General features: G+C 41.8%; 1 protein-coding gene across 1 annotated transcript in view; it reads left to right on the top strand.

Moving 5' to 3' along the window:
• Positions 1 to 12,366, top strand: part of FRAS1 (Fraser extracellular matrix complex subunit 1) — a 466,232-nt gene that overhangs the window by 234,448 nt on the left and 219,418 nt on the right. The window lies entirely within an intron of this gene.

Here is a 12,366-nt window from a genome sequence, read left to right as displayed (position 1 = left end):
AAGAAGCTGCCTTGCTGTTGGAGAATTATTTGATTCTAAAGCTACCTGAAAAAAATTATTACTCGTATTTCCCACTGTAAGTATAACATGTGCGTCATTAAATAAATTTGTATAAAAATAATCTGCCCACCACCTACCACCTAAGCCCACTTGCCTTTACCATTTTGCTGTAATATACATGAGGATTTTTTTTTCTCTGCATAGCTTCGAGTTTTTTGCAACATAACTCTAAACATGCTGCAGATGCAATTTTGTATCCTACAGGCCCATTTATTAATGTGGCTTCCCTTTCACATTGGAATACACTCTCACATGGCAATGCTGGATTTCAAGGTTAGGCTAAAAGATCTTGGATGCAGTGAGTCATAGGCATAGTAGGAAGTATGCAGATTGGAATGTAGAGACCCCAGGCAAGACACTTAAGCTCCATGAGCCTTTGCATTCACTGCATTAGAAGAGGGATAATTTTCTTTCACACTGGCGTTTTACCAGGGCCGGAGGAGGTTAGGAGTGTGAAAGCGCTTGGTAAATTGGTAAAGCCCCCATGCTCAAATGGTATAAACCTCAGCCATATACTCAGGTGTTCAGGAACACTGTAGGGGTAACTTCCTGCTCCCTGGGAAGCACCAGGACCCCAGGGTGTTTACATTGATATCTAAAAATTGGGGGAAGGGTCACTACTCTCCAGACATCCAGGTTACTGCCCATGTATGCATTGCCCAAATTCTCTATGGTCCCTTACACTCCCCTGGCTCTGTTTCCACAGCACTTGAGAAATAAGAGGATCTTTGTTGCTGCTGAGAGAGCCAGTGCCTTCCAAAGCACGTCACACCGCCTTCCCCTTGCATCCCAGAAGCAATGGAGAAGAAATCTCCCCAAGCTGCTCCGCACAGTTAGCTTCTTTCTACAGTTTGCAGCACTATCATAAAAATGAAATGATTAACATTTTAAGTTATACTATAAATAAAAATTATAGGGGCCAGGGTTATTCAGCCAGAACATCATGTTACTGGTGATTTGGTACACAAATCATGAGCCAGGCACTGTGAAACACGCCATACTTGTTTACTCACTTGTCCTGATGCCAACCTTATGGGGTCAGTGGCACAACTAGAGGAGAAACGGAGGCTTGAGGAAGTTAAGGCCGTAACTTGCTCAAAGTCATGTAGCCAGGACAGAGTGGAGTCCAGTGGGACATAAGTCAGCCTGTCTCCAGTTCCCATGCTCTAAACCAGGATGCTACTGTATTCATTACTGAAGGGCAGAAGCACCGTGTGTTAAGGGTGCAGGAGTGAGTCATTATAAATTAACAAAGGGGTGTTTTCTGGGAATTTCTTTATTCAGACACTTTTTAAAAAAGAGGATTACATCTAATCCCTCTGGAATGGCTTCATTGTGGTCCCGAGTGAAAGGACTAGTTTGACCTCTTGAGTCCTTGTAGCCCCGTGATTTCATGCTAGTTAATATAATATTATTAGGTATCACACATAGAGCTGTCTACTCTCATTTATTACCAAATCCCTGTGCAATCTCAGCTAGATAGATAGATTGTTGTACTCAATTTACAAGTGATGAGAATGTGGCAGAAAGAGGTTAATTGAGTTGCCCAAGATTTCATTGGGAAACTGAGTGCAAACACCAATTGTTTCGAACCCTGCCTGAGTAGCAAGTGTGTTGATTGATGTATTTCCTGTCACTCATCCTGTATCTCTGGAAACTGTTCTGCCTTCCCCAAATCTGTTCCATTTTCCATTCTGCCATAGTGTGTCTGTGAAATCAGGCCCTGGGAGTGCTATGAGATTGCACGGGACTCTCCTCACACAGCCCCAGAAATGTCCTTGCCTCTTTGCAGAACATTTAGAAAGGCTGGAGGTGTGTGTGTGTGTGCACACCATTATGAATTTATTTTATAGTGCCTTTGATCTAGAGTGCTTTTCTAGAAAGAAGAGAAAAACAACTGTTTTCCAGAATTCTCCCTCTTCCTTTTTCTGAAACTATAGCATAGGGTGATCAGAATATCACTGCAGCTAATGAAAGTGAGAAGCAACTTACTTAGCCTCTGAAATGGTATCAGAGTTATTATTATAAAAGTTTCTACTCCAAGCTACAAGACAAAATCAGGCATTATCTACTGAAAAATGAAGCAAACATGTATTCAAGATATTAGACTAAAGTCCAAGTCTATGATTGATGAATGAAAAAATATAAAATTAATAAGCAGTGACCAGAGAGAACACCGTGTATTCCTAGCTGTAGGACATCTTTATTCATTTCTTCTACAAATGTTTGCGGAGTGCCTTCTGGGTGTCGGGCATTTTCTAGGCACTGTGGTACACTCATGAATGAGTCAGATGAAACTCCTGCTCTCATGGAATTTATATTCTGGTGAGAGAAATGGATAATAAAGAAATAAATGAATAACAAGAGCAGCAACAAAATCCATGGCTCACACTTGGCTACCGATCTATTCTCTAATGCCCACACAAGGTAATGGGGAAGGAGGGACGGAGTTGAGGTGGCCTCCAAGGTGGAAGTGCTATGGCGAGATGGGGACAGCCACCTTCATGAGTTGGTCCTGTGTCTTTGGCTCATTCTCTGAAGCTTGTGTACCTCAGAAGATGGGCTTTGACATTATGCTTCTTTTTCACGTGGTCTCTAGTTTTCCAGCATGTGGCAAGATGTGCTAGTACAAAGGGGAGTCCATTACTAATTGTGAGATAATTTGGAGACATTTGGTGGTTGACCAAATTTGTTCATGTTTATTAAATACTAGAGGCCCGGTGCACAGATTCGTGCACTGGTGGGGGGGCGTGGCTTGTGGGGATTGGCCTACTGTGGGAGCACCGTTCATCCTGGTCAGCTGAGCAGCTGTGGATCTGCCCTCTGAGCAGTTGCTCCTGCAGTGGTAACACCGCTCATCCAGGTCAGCCGAATGACGTTCCCACTGTGGGAGCGCACTGACCACCAGGGGCAACTCCTATGTTGAGCGTCTGCCCTCTGGTGGTCAGTGAGCATCATAGCGACTGGCCATTCTGCCTTTCGGTCACTGGGCATATATATATATATATATATGCATTTATAATTCATTAAAAGAAGAATTTTAATAATCTTACCTAGAGTAGATCTCACCCGTTTTAACTGATTATTCATTGGTATTGACAAATTCAAGTTAAAAGGAAAAAAAAAAAAGACCAAGAAACACCCATCAGCCCTCTTGCCCAAACAAAACAAATTACAAATCAGTAAAATCCCATGCCCTCCAAAACAACATCAAAAATCCATCCCCACCAGTTTCCCATGCCCCTGGGTGCTAGGCTTGGGCCCTAACAGACGTGGGGGATGGACAAGATTGAGTACCTGGGGCTCCTGTCCCTGGGAGGCCTCTCCTCTCTCGCTGATGTTCTTGGCTTCAGGTCAGATTGCTTAACTCAGTCTCAGATTCTCCTTTCACTCTTGTGGAGGATTTTTTTCCTCTCGAGAAGGATTCAGTTATTTTGAAGATAGCTTTTCATTGAGCTTGTAGAGTAGAGCCTTTCATTAAAGTCTCCTGGGACTGTGTTAAGATGTGATTCAGATTTAGGAGGTCTGGGTGGCGTCTGTGACTGCATTTGTGATGTGCTCCCAGGTGAGGCTGCTGCTCCTGGTCCACTGACCAGAGTTTGAGGAAGGAAAACCTCTAATGAAAGAAGATGAGCACATCACTTATCTCTGGCATGCTTCTTCTAACTAAAACTGCTGTTGTTTTTTTAATTCCAATTGTTATTTATTCTCATTGCCAACAATATACATGCCACAGAAACTCTAAAAAATACAGATAAGAAACTAATCTATTACCAAGTTACCCAGATTTAGCAAATAAAAATACAGAATTATGGAATAAAAATGCAGGATGAGGCAAAAGTATGTTTATAGTTGTTTGTATGAAAAAGAATACAATAATTAATAAATAATAATACAGTAATAAACTCTGTTTCATGTACTCACAGCTATCAACCTACTTTTTCCCCACCCTGTATTTTGCAAATAAAAAACATAATTTTTTTAGTATAAGTATTTCCCAAATATTGCCTGAGATATTCTAAAATATATTTGTTGTTTACCTGAAATTCAAATTTAACTAGGTATTTTTATTTTATCTGTAAATCCTACCTATGATCCTGGTATCTAATAGAGGACATAGTTGCTTACAAAATATTTTCTTCTTTCCAAACCCAGATGCCTTGTTCTTCATTTCACACGAGAGTTTTACAATTTAATTTCAGGCCAGGCCATCTCAATTAATGATGCGGTTCAATCACCATGTCCACAATTGGCAATGGTGACCAGGAAGGGATATGAACATGATCAGGATGATTAGTTTAGCCATGTAATTGCCTCGATTCTGTGGCAAATTAATGATGGATTCTTTCAATTCCCAAACAGTTCAGCAAGAGGTTGAAAATGATATACTTTTAAATTACAAGCTTCGTGTTAAAAATGAACTCTCTACTACGATAATGAATTCAACTTACACTTTTTCTAATGTATTATGTCAGGAGAAACTGCTTTAAAGAAAAAATACGGAGGTAGCAAACATCCCAGTGGCCACCATCCCCCACACCAGCAGCCTTTTCATTATACTCACGGCATTTGGTCAGGTAAACATCAGGGAAATTTTAGCAACTAAATTTTTTCAAGCCTCCTTTTTCAGTCTTGAACATAGTATTGCCTACTTAAGCTGGGTGTTACTGCATGGGGCAAAATTGCACAAAATTAATACCAGTTTGATATCAATATTTAAAGCTTTTCAACTTTCTTGAGATATAATTGACACATGACATTGTTTCAGTGTAAGGTGTACAACATAATGATTTGATATATGGATATATTGGGAAATGATCCCCACAATAAGTTCAGGTGATATTCATTACCACATAGTTACACTTTTTTTTGGTGTGTGTGATGAGAACTTTTAAGATTTATTCTCTAAACCGGGGTCCTCAAACTACGATTAAAGCTTTTCAACTTTCTTGAGATATAATTGACACATGACATTGTTTTAGTGTAAGGTGTACAACATAATGATTTGATTTATGGATATATTGGGAAATGATCCCCACAGTAAGTTAAGGTGATATTCATTACCACATAGTTACACTTTTTTTTTGGTGTGTGTGATGAGAACTTTTAAGGTTTATTCTCTAAACAACTTTTTAATATACAATATGGTATTTTTTAGCTATTGCCACCATGCTGTACATTACATCCCCAGGACTTGTTTATCTTATGATTGGAAGTTTGTACCTTTGGATCACCTTCACTCATTTTCTCTGCCCCCCTCCTCATCCCCCGTCCCGATCACTAGTCTGTTCTCTGAACCTCATCATTCAGCCGCCATAGCTCTTGCTTGTCTCTCAAACATTTGTGATCACCCAAGCTACTTTCTTTGTTCTTAGTGGCTCCAGGTAGTTGTGGATATGCCAAGACCTGTCAGTGTCCCAAAGGAGAGGAAGCTAGGCAGCCCCTTGATGCAGGCTGATTGAAAGCCGGGTCACCAGGCAGCAGCTTATAAGTATGTAAAAACATCTCTTTTGGGGGAACACTGTGAGATGGGTATTTATATTCACTCTTTTTGGGGAACACTGTGAGATGGGTGTTTATGTTCACTCTTTTGGGGGAACACTGAGAGATGGGTGTTTATGTTCACTCTTTTGGGGGAACACTAAGAGATGTTTATGTTCACTCCCTCTGAGCCAAGGAGGAATAGCTGGTTTGCTATAGTCCTGTTGAACCCAGGAACTCCAAGCCCTGCTGGCCACCAGAGCCAGGCTATCAAGGGTGTGTCCTTTGGGCGGCAACAGCAAAAGTCAGGCATCAGCCATGTGCACAAACTCTTTCCAGGGAGACACCAGTGACCTGGAGCAGGGTAGAGGGAGAGGGTGAATCAGTGTCTGCCAGCCTCCCAGGTCTCGGAAGACATCACAGACAGTCTTGTTAAATTAGAAGTATGACCTTCAGGCTACAGCTTTTAAGAAATGCAGACATGTCTCTTTGAGGGGAATTCTGGGAGATGGGCGTTTCTGACTGCTGCCTCTGTTCTGAGCTTGGGGAACAACTTCCACGAGTCTTTGCAAGTCATTAAGAACTGCTTCTTTATTCTCTGTAGTCTGATGGATCTTGTGGGAGCAAGGCCGCATTGGCTTTCAGCCCTATAGTTTTGGGGACCCATCCCTCAGTTAGAAATCCTAAAAGTTGGGGCACTAGATGTTGGGTCCAAACCCTTCACTCCTTAGGGAGAGGCTGGGAGTGGGGAGTTCCCTGGCATTGTCTATTGCTGTTCTGGGGGTAGAATGTCTCTTTGAGGGGAATTCTGGGAGATGGGCGTTTCTGACTGCTGCCTCTGTTCTGAGCTTGGGGAACAACTTCCACGAGTCTTTGCAAGTCATTAAGAACTGCTTCTTTATTCTCTATAGTCTGATGGATCTTGTGGGAGCAAGGCCGCATTGGCTTTCAGCCCTATAGTTTTGGGGACCCATCCCTCATATAGTAATCCTAAAAGTTGGGGCACTAGATTTTGGGTCCAAACCCTTCACTCCTCAGGGAGAAGCTGGGAGTGAGGAGTTCCCTGGCATTGCTGTTCTGGGGGTAGGGTAGATGGCGACAGTGCCTCAGCCTTTCCTACCCAGGTTGATAAGGGTTTTTTCTCCTTTGCTGATGCATAGTAGGAGTTGCTCTGCTAGTTGCTGGATTCTTTCAGAGGGAATTGTTCCATTTGTGTCTGTGGGAGGAAGTGAGCTCAGGAGCCTGCTGTCACCATCGTGGATGGGAACACCAATTTTCTTTTTAAATAACAAATTCACCAATTATTTTGGTCAATTAATTAACTTGCTTCAGATAAATGGGAAGAAACAAAGTATACTGTGAGTATTTTGATCTATTTAGCTGTTGCTAAGATTCACCAAAGGGCTTAAGGCAAAGAGTTTTAATTAAAGAAATAAATGGGCAGGAGTCTGCCTGCTCAGCTTAAGAGTATGTTACTATTTATGAAGTTGGGGTTCCCTTGAATTAATTTAATAAAAGACGCGGCGTCTATATTAAGCAGTACTTTTTAATGTAGGCCCCAGAGTGCTGGCATAAGCTCTCCAAACACATGCCTTCTGGTAATGTTCAATCCTCTTCACTTCCTCCTCCTTGCTTCTGTAGCTTGGGTGTATTCAGCTTTAGGGATAGAAAGATGAAAAGGATACAGACCATGCCTTAAGGAAGCACGATCAAGTAGGGGAGACTGACATCTGAACAAGTAATTAAAAGAACATGCAGCACACTGGAATGGCAGTAGGGGCCAGGTACAGAAAGAGCCCAAGCAAAGGAGACTGACTCTGTCTGGGGGACAGTGTGTCATCAGGCTGTCTGTGGAAGGATTGATGGGAGCTCACCAGGGGAAAAGGAGGGAAAGGACCTTCTAGGCCAAGGAAACAGCGAGGACAAAGGCATGGCGTGTTTGGAGAAGGGCAGTGTATTAGGTATTCCTGCAGTGTAAAGGCCAAAGCAGTGAATTGTGGGGACTGGCACTGGAGATGTGGGTGAGTCATGTCATGAAGTGCTTAATGCTCTGGGCTAAGGAGCTTAGAGTTGACACTATTGGCATTGGAGAACCATGAAAAGATCTTAAGAAGGGGAACAATTTAGTCAATTGGCATTTTATAAAGTTCTATCTGATGGTTGTATGGCAGGTAAGTGTGAAAACAGAGTGGGACTGGTTAGGAAGCTTTGGCACTTATCATGAGTGAGGGACCAGGGGATGGTGAGGTTGAGCTAGATGTAACGGAGATTTAAGAAGTAAAAATCAATGTATCTTGGATGTGTTGTAGTGATGGAAAAGTAGAAGTCTAAGGTTTTCCGCACGAGTTTCTTGGTGAATGGTGGGGCTGCCAAGTGAGGCAGAGAATACAAAAGAGAGACCAGGTAGGGGAGAGGATGTGGGGTTGGTGGTAGCTGATAAGTACAGTTTTTGAGAGAAGGAATGTGATATAATTTACACTTAGGTATGGGTTGAGCTTGGAAGTGGTAATGAGTAGTATTTTAGAAATTTGGAGTATGAGGTACTGATGAAACACCATGTAAAAATATCCCTTAGGCAGTTAGATTTATGTGATTGGAGTTCAGACTAAAAGTCAGAGCTGTACACATAAATTTAGGACTCACCGGCATGTAGGGCATCATTAAAGCTGTGAATTAGTTTGCCAGAGAATGAGAAGAAAAAGGGCAGAGGGTGCAATTTTGGGAAGCTCTAATATTCATGACATAAATAGAGAAAGGCTAAAAAGAAATGATCAAAGAAATAGGAGAATTAGAAGAGTTTACTGCCAATATTTCCATGGAAAAGATGTGATTTTTACTCTTAAGGAATTCCCAATATACTTTTATTTTATTTTTATTTTTTTATTTTATTTTATTTTAGGTGAAATCATGTTCATTAGTAAGGAATAGGAGGGTGAAGGGAAGAGGGAAACTGATTTTATTTGACTTCACTCATTTCAGTTTTCATTTCTTATGACAGTACTCATACCGTATATCATAGAGGATTTTCATATTTACATCATAATTTGGGAGAGGCCTACCTCAAAAATTGTTTTGACATGAAAAGCCAGGAAATCTTATATGATATAAAAATACGCATGCTGGACTACTCTTTATATCATTAAAAGGGAAAAAAATAAGTAGTGGTGTTTGCTGTCTGAAATTTAAATAGAAAATTGAGTAAATAAAAAATGATAATATTTGTCTTAGGTAAATTTTTTTTTTTTTTTTACCAGAGTCAGGTCAACTGGACTTTATAACCATCTAAGGGACACTTTTAGTACTTAAGCAGCTCAGTTCTGCTTCTTCAGAAATATACTTAGCCATCAACTGGAAAGCTACTCTCTAAAAATGTCGTAGTATGTGGAGAAATAATTCATAGACCTTCTTTCCAATCCTTTCCGTATATACTATGTAATGAAGTTACTCTTCCTTGAAGGATCTTAGACTTCACACCAGAACGCTGGCTATGAAATCAGCGTCCACGGAATGGTCAGGCCTCATAAAAGTCTGTGAGATGGTGTGGACATGTCCACCACCGGCACAGAGTTGAAGTTTTATAAGATTGTGGTAAAGATGCAGATGCGATTGCCTGTCTTTACAGAAATAGAGCATGATAGAGAAAAAGGCACTTTGGGAGGATGGTCACCTTTCCCCTCTGTGCCACATGGCAGTTTAACTAGCTGATTTCCCATTTGGCTCTTGAGCATTTCCAGTGAAGGTAGTTCTGAAGGCTGCCATGGTGATCAGTTCATTGGGGCGTATTTCTTTAAGGTCTAGTTAGTGGCAAAGGGACTTTCCCCTGGAATTTTTGGTCCATTGCCTTTCAATTCCTTGGTCCTCTTTGCTTTCCTTATATAATTCAGTAATATCTTTATTCACATTGAGTCAGGTTATCACATTGACTTTGTGACCAAATGGAATGATATAGAATATGCTGTGTGCTCAAAATGCATTGATTCATATTTCCCTAGTTTTCAATTCCACAATGAGATGCTTTGATTTATTATCTATTAGGGGAGTATAACAGGAAGAACTAGGAATTTTAACAATCTTTTAAAGCCTAGTACAAACATATTGGCATTATTGAAGGAATATTTAAATAGAAAATATTATATTGCTTCTAATTGCTTCCTCCAGATCATCCTGGAAACTCGGTGTCAACAATATAATTTCGCTGTTACTGACATATTGCTACCTGACTTTTCACTGCGTGCTGCTTCATTTGTGTTAAATGTGTCTTAAATAATGGGCTAATGTGTACCCTTTTAAATAATATTTGCTTAAATGTCAGTTTACCTGTTTGTCTTTTTTAAATATGTTTTTATTGATTTCAGAGAGGAAGGGAGAGGGAGAGAGCGATATATAACTATCAATGTTAAGAGAGAAACATTGATCTGCTGCCTCCTGCATGCCCTCCACTGAGGATCAAGCCCACAATCTGGGTATATGCCCTGACCGGGAATCAAACCGTGACCTCCTGGTTCATAGGTCAACGCTCAAGTACTGAGCCACACCAGCTGGGCTACCTGTTTGTCTTTTAAAGAAGAAATACTTTTATAGTGATTCTGAAAATACTTAGGAAGAAAATTTCTAATTGTGATTTGTGCTAATAGAGCTATTAACAAGGTCATCTAGAAAAAAAGAAGTTATTTTAAATTGTGGTTCTAGCTCTGTTTTTCATGTAGTAATAAAAACTGCTAAATAAATATAAAGCTCTACAACATATTCAGGGATAATAATTAAAATACTTATCAAACAGGGAGGTAAGGGTACTGTGGGAATGGGCCCTGGTCTTGGGTCAGGATCAGGGCCCTGAGGGCTCCTTGTACAGGTGTTAACCCTTTAGGTGCTGGGTTATTGATGAGTCAGGGTGCTAGGGTGGAGCCACAGCTGCAGGGGAGCATTGGAAGGCTTAGGAAAGCGGCCATAGAGCAGCCATATAACAATAGTTTAATACTGTAACAGCCAGTACTGCTGGGCCAGGACAGCACGGCTTATTTCAGCCCCATGTACATCTGAGATTGTAGGTGACATTTTTGTTGGGGGTTTGTTGAAGACTGCAGTAGTATAAAATCACATCCCACTCCTCCAAGCTGTTCATCTGTAAGTCTTCTGGGTATTTCACAGAGGACTCAGAGTGATGTCGCTGAGTCAGTGGATCTTGTCCATTGGACAGAACATGCCCTGAAATGCATGGGGTCATCTATATGGGTAAGAGCCAGTTCTTGTCTTACTGTTGTATCCCCAGCACCTAGACTTTCTTGACAGATAATCTATATATATAAAAGTATAATATGCAAATCAACCGGATGGCAGAACGACTGGTTGGCTATGACACGCAATGACCACCAGGGGGCAGACACTCAACGCAGGAGCTGCCCCCAGCCCGCAGGCCCCGATTGCCTGATTGGGGCCTGTTGGCCAATCTCTCGGTCCCTGCCCCTGGCCAGAAGACTCCGATCACCTGATGGGAAATGGGAAACTGGGGGTGGGTGGCGGTGGACATGGGCGGCACCAGGGCCCTGATCACTCCACAGGTCGCCCCACACACAGAGGGCAACCATGGCGGTGGTGGTAGGGGGCGGGACCAGCTGCTAACAGCTGGGAAAGATTGGCCCTGATTGCAGGCCAGGCCTAGGGACCCTAACCATGCACAAATCTCATGCACTAGGCCTCTAGTAAGGAATGAATGAATGATTGGAGGTGAATATCAGGCTATTTTCTTATTCAGATTTGGTAAGGCTAACAGATTAGCAGACAATTGCTATTGGAAATACAGTTTGTTAGTCACATTCCGCAGAGGAGAGGGTACATTACTCCATGGAGGAGCCACACAGGGAAGCACCTGAGCTGGTCAGGAGGAGAGGGAGTGAGGAGGAAACATAGGCAAGAGCCTTTATTTAGGTTTCACTGGGAAAGAATAAGTGAGGCAGGGTAAACAGGCTTAGGATTGGCTAGTCTGAATAATTCCAGCGGGCTCCAGGTGTAGGGCTGTCTGGCACCCAGCATTTGAGTGATTAGGACCAAGGGATAGTTATGATCCTCAGATGAGGTGATGGGGGTATGGACTTTGGGCTGATTAGTAGGCAGATGAAAGGCGTGCTCACTGGCTAGTCACCTACCATCTCTAGAAAGTGGCTAGCCCTGAAAGGGGCAGTCTCTCCAGGATCAATAGGGCCCTTGATATCAAAGCATGAGAAACACAGAAAATAAAAAAAAAAGCATCATTAAGACACTGGCCACACTTGGGAAATGGTGCAAATATTCCTTTTATCCTTAAAAGTCTGATGTAGGCAAGCAGAGATGTTATCTTTCTCTTTGCTTTCCACCTTTCTTTTTAAACCTACGAGTACTTGTGTAAAAGTGTTTACTGGTAATAATTATAGCTAAGATGTATTAAACCCTTACTCTGTGTTTAGCACTAGCATAGGAACTTGACATGCATCAACCAATTAGTGTCCACAACATCCCATGCAGAGTGTATAGTTCATATTCTCATTGTGCACATGAGGAAGAAGGAGCCTTGAGAAATTACATAACTTATCAAGGTCACATAGAGTGGCTATGTGACACTCTTATTCTCTGTGCTGTTCTCTGTCTCCCATTCATTTTATTCCAGATATTTGCTTGTGCATCTGTTGGTGCGGCTAGTTTCGGCAGTGCAAAACGTTGGCCAGTTCTTCTCACCTGTGTGGTGCCATCAGAGAGCGGGCACCACATAAACCTTTGGGGGTTCCGCGAGTAAAGCTTCCATCACCGTTCTCTTTAATTTTTTTGCTTTATTACCTTCTTTTTTAATTCTAT

The sequence above is a fragment of the Myotis brandtii genome, unplaced genomic scaffold, assembly GCF_000412655.1.
Source record: "Myotis brandtii unplaced genomic scaffold, ASM41265v1 scaffold111, whole genome shotgun sequence".
Classification (NCBI taxonomy): domain Eukaryota; kingdom Metazoa; phylum Chordata; class Mammalia; order Chiroptera; family Vespertilionidae; genus Myotis; species Myotis brandtii.
The sequence above is the reverse complement of the archived record's forward strand: the minus strand, read 5'-3'. Positions and strand labels throughout refer to the sequence as shown.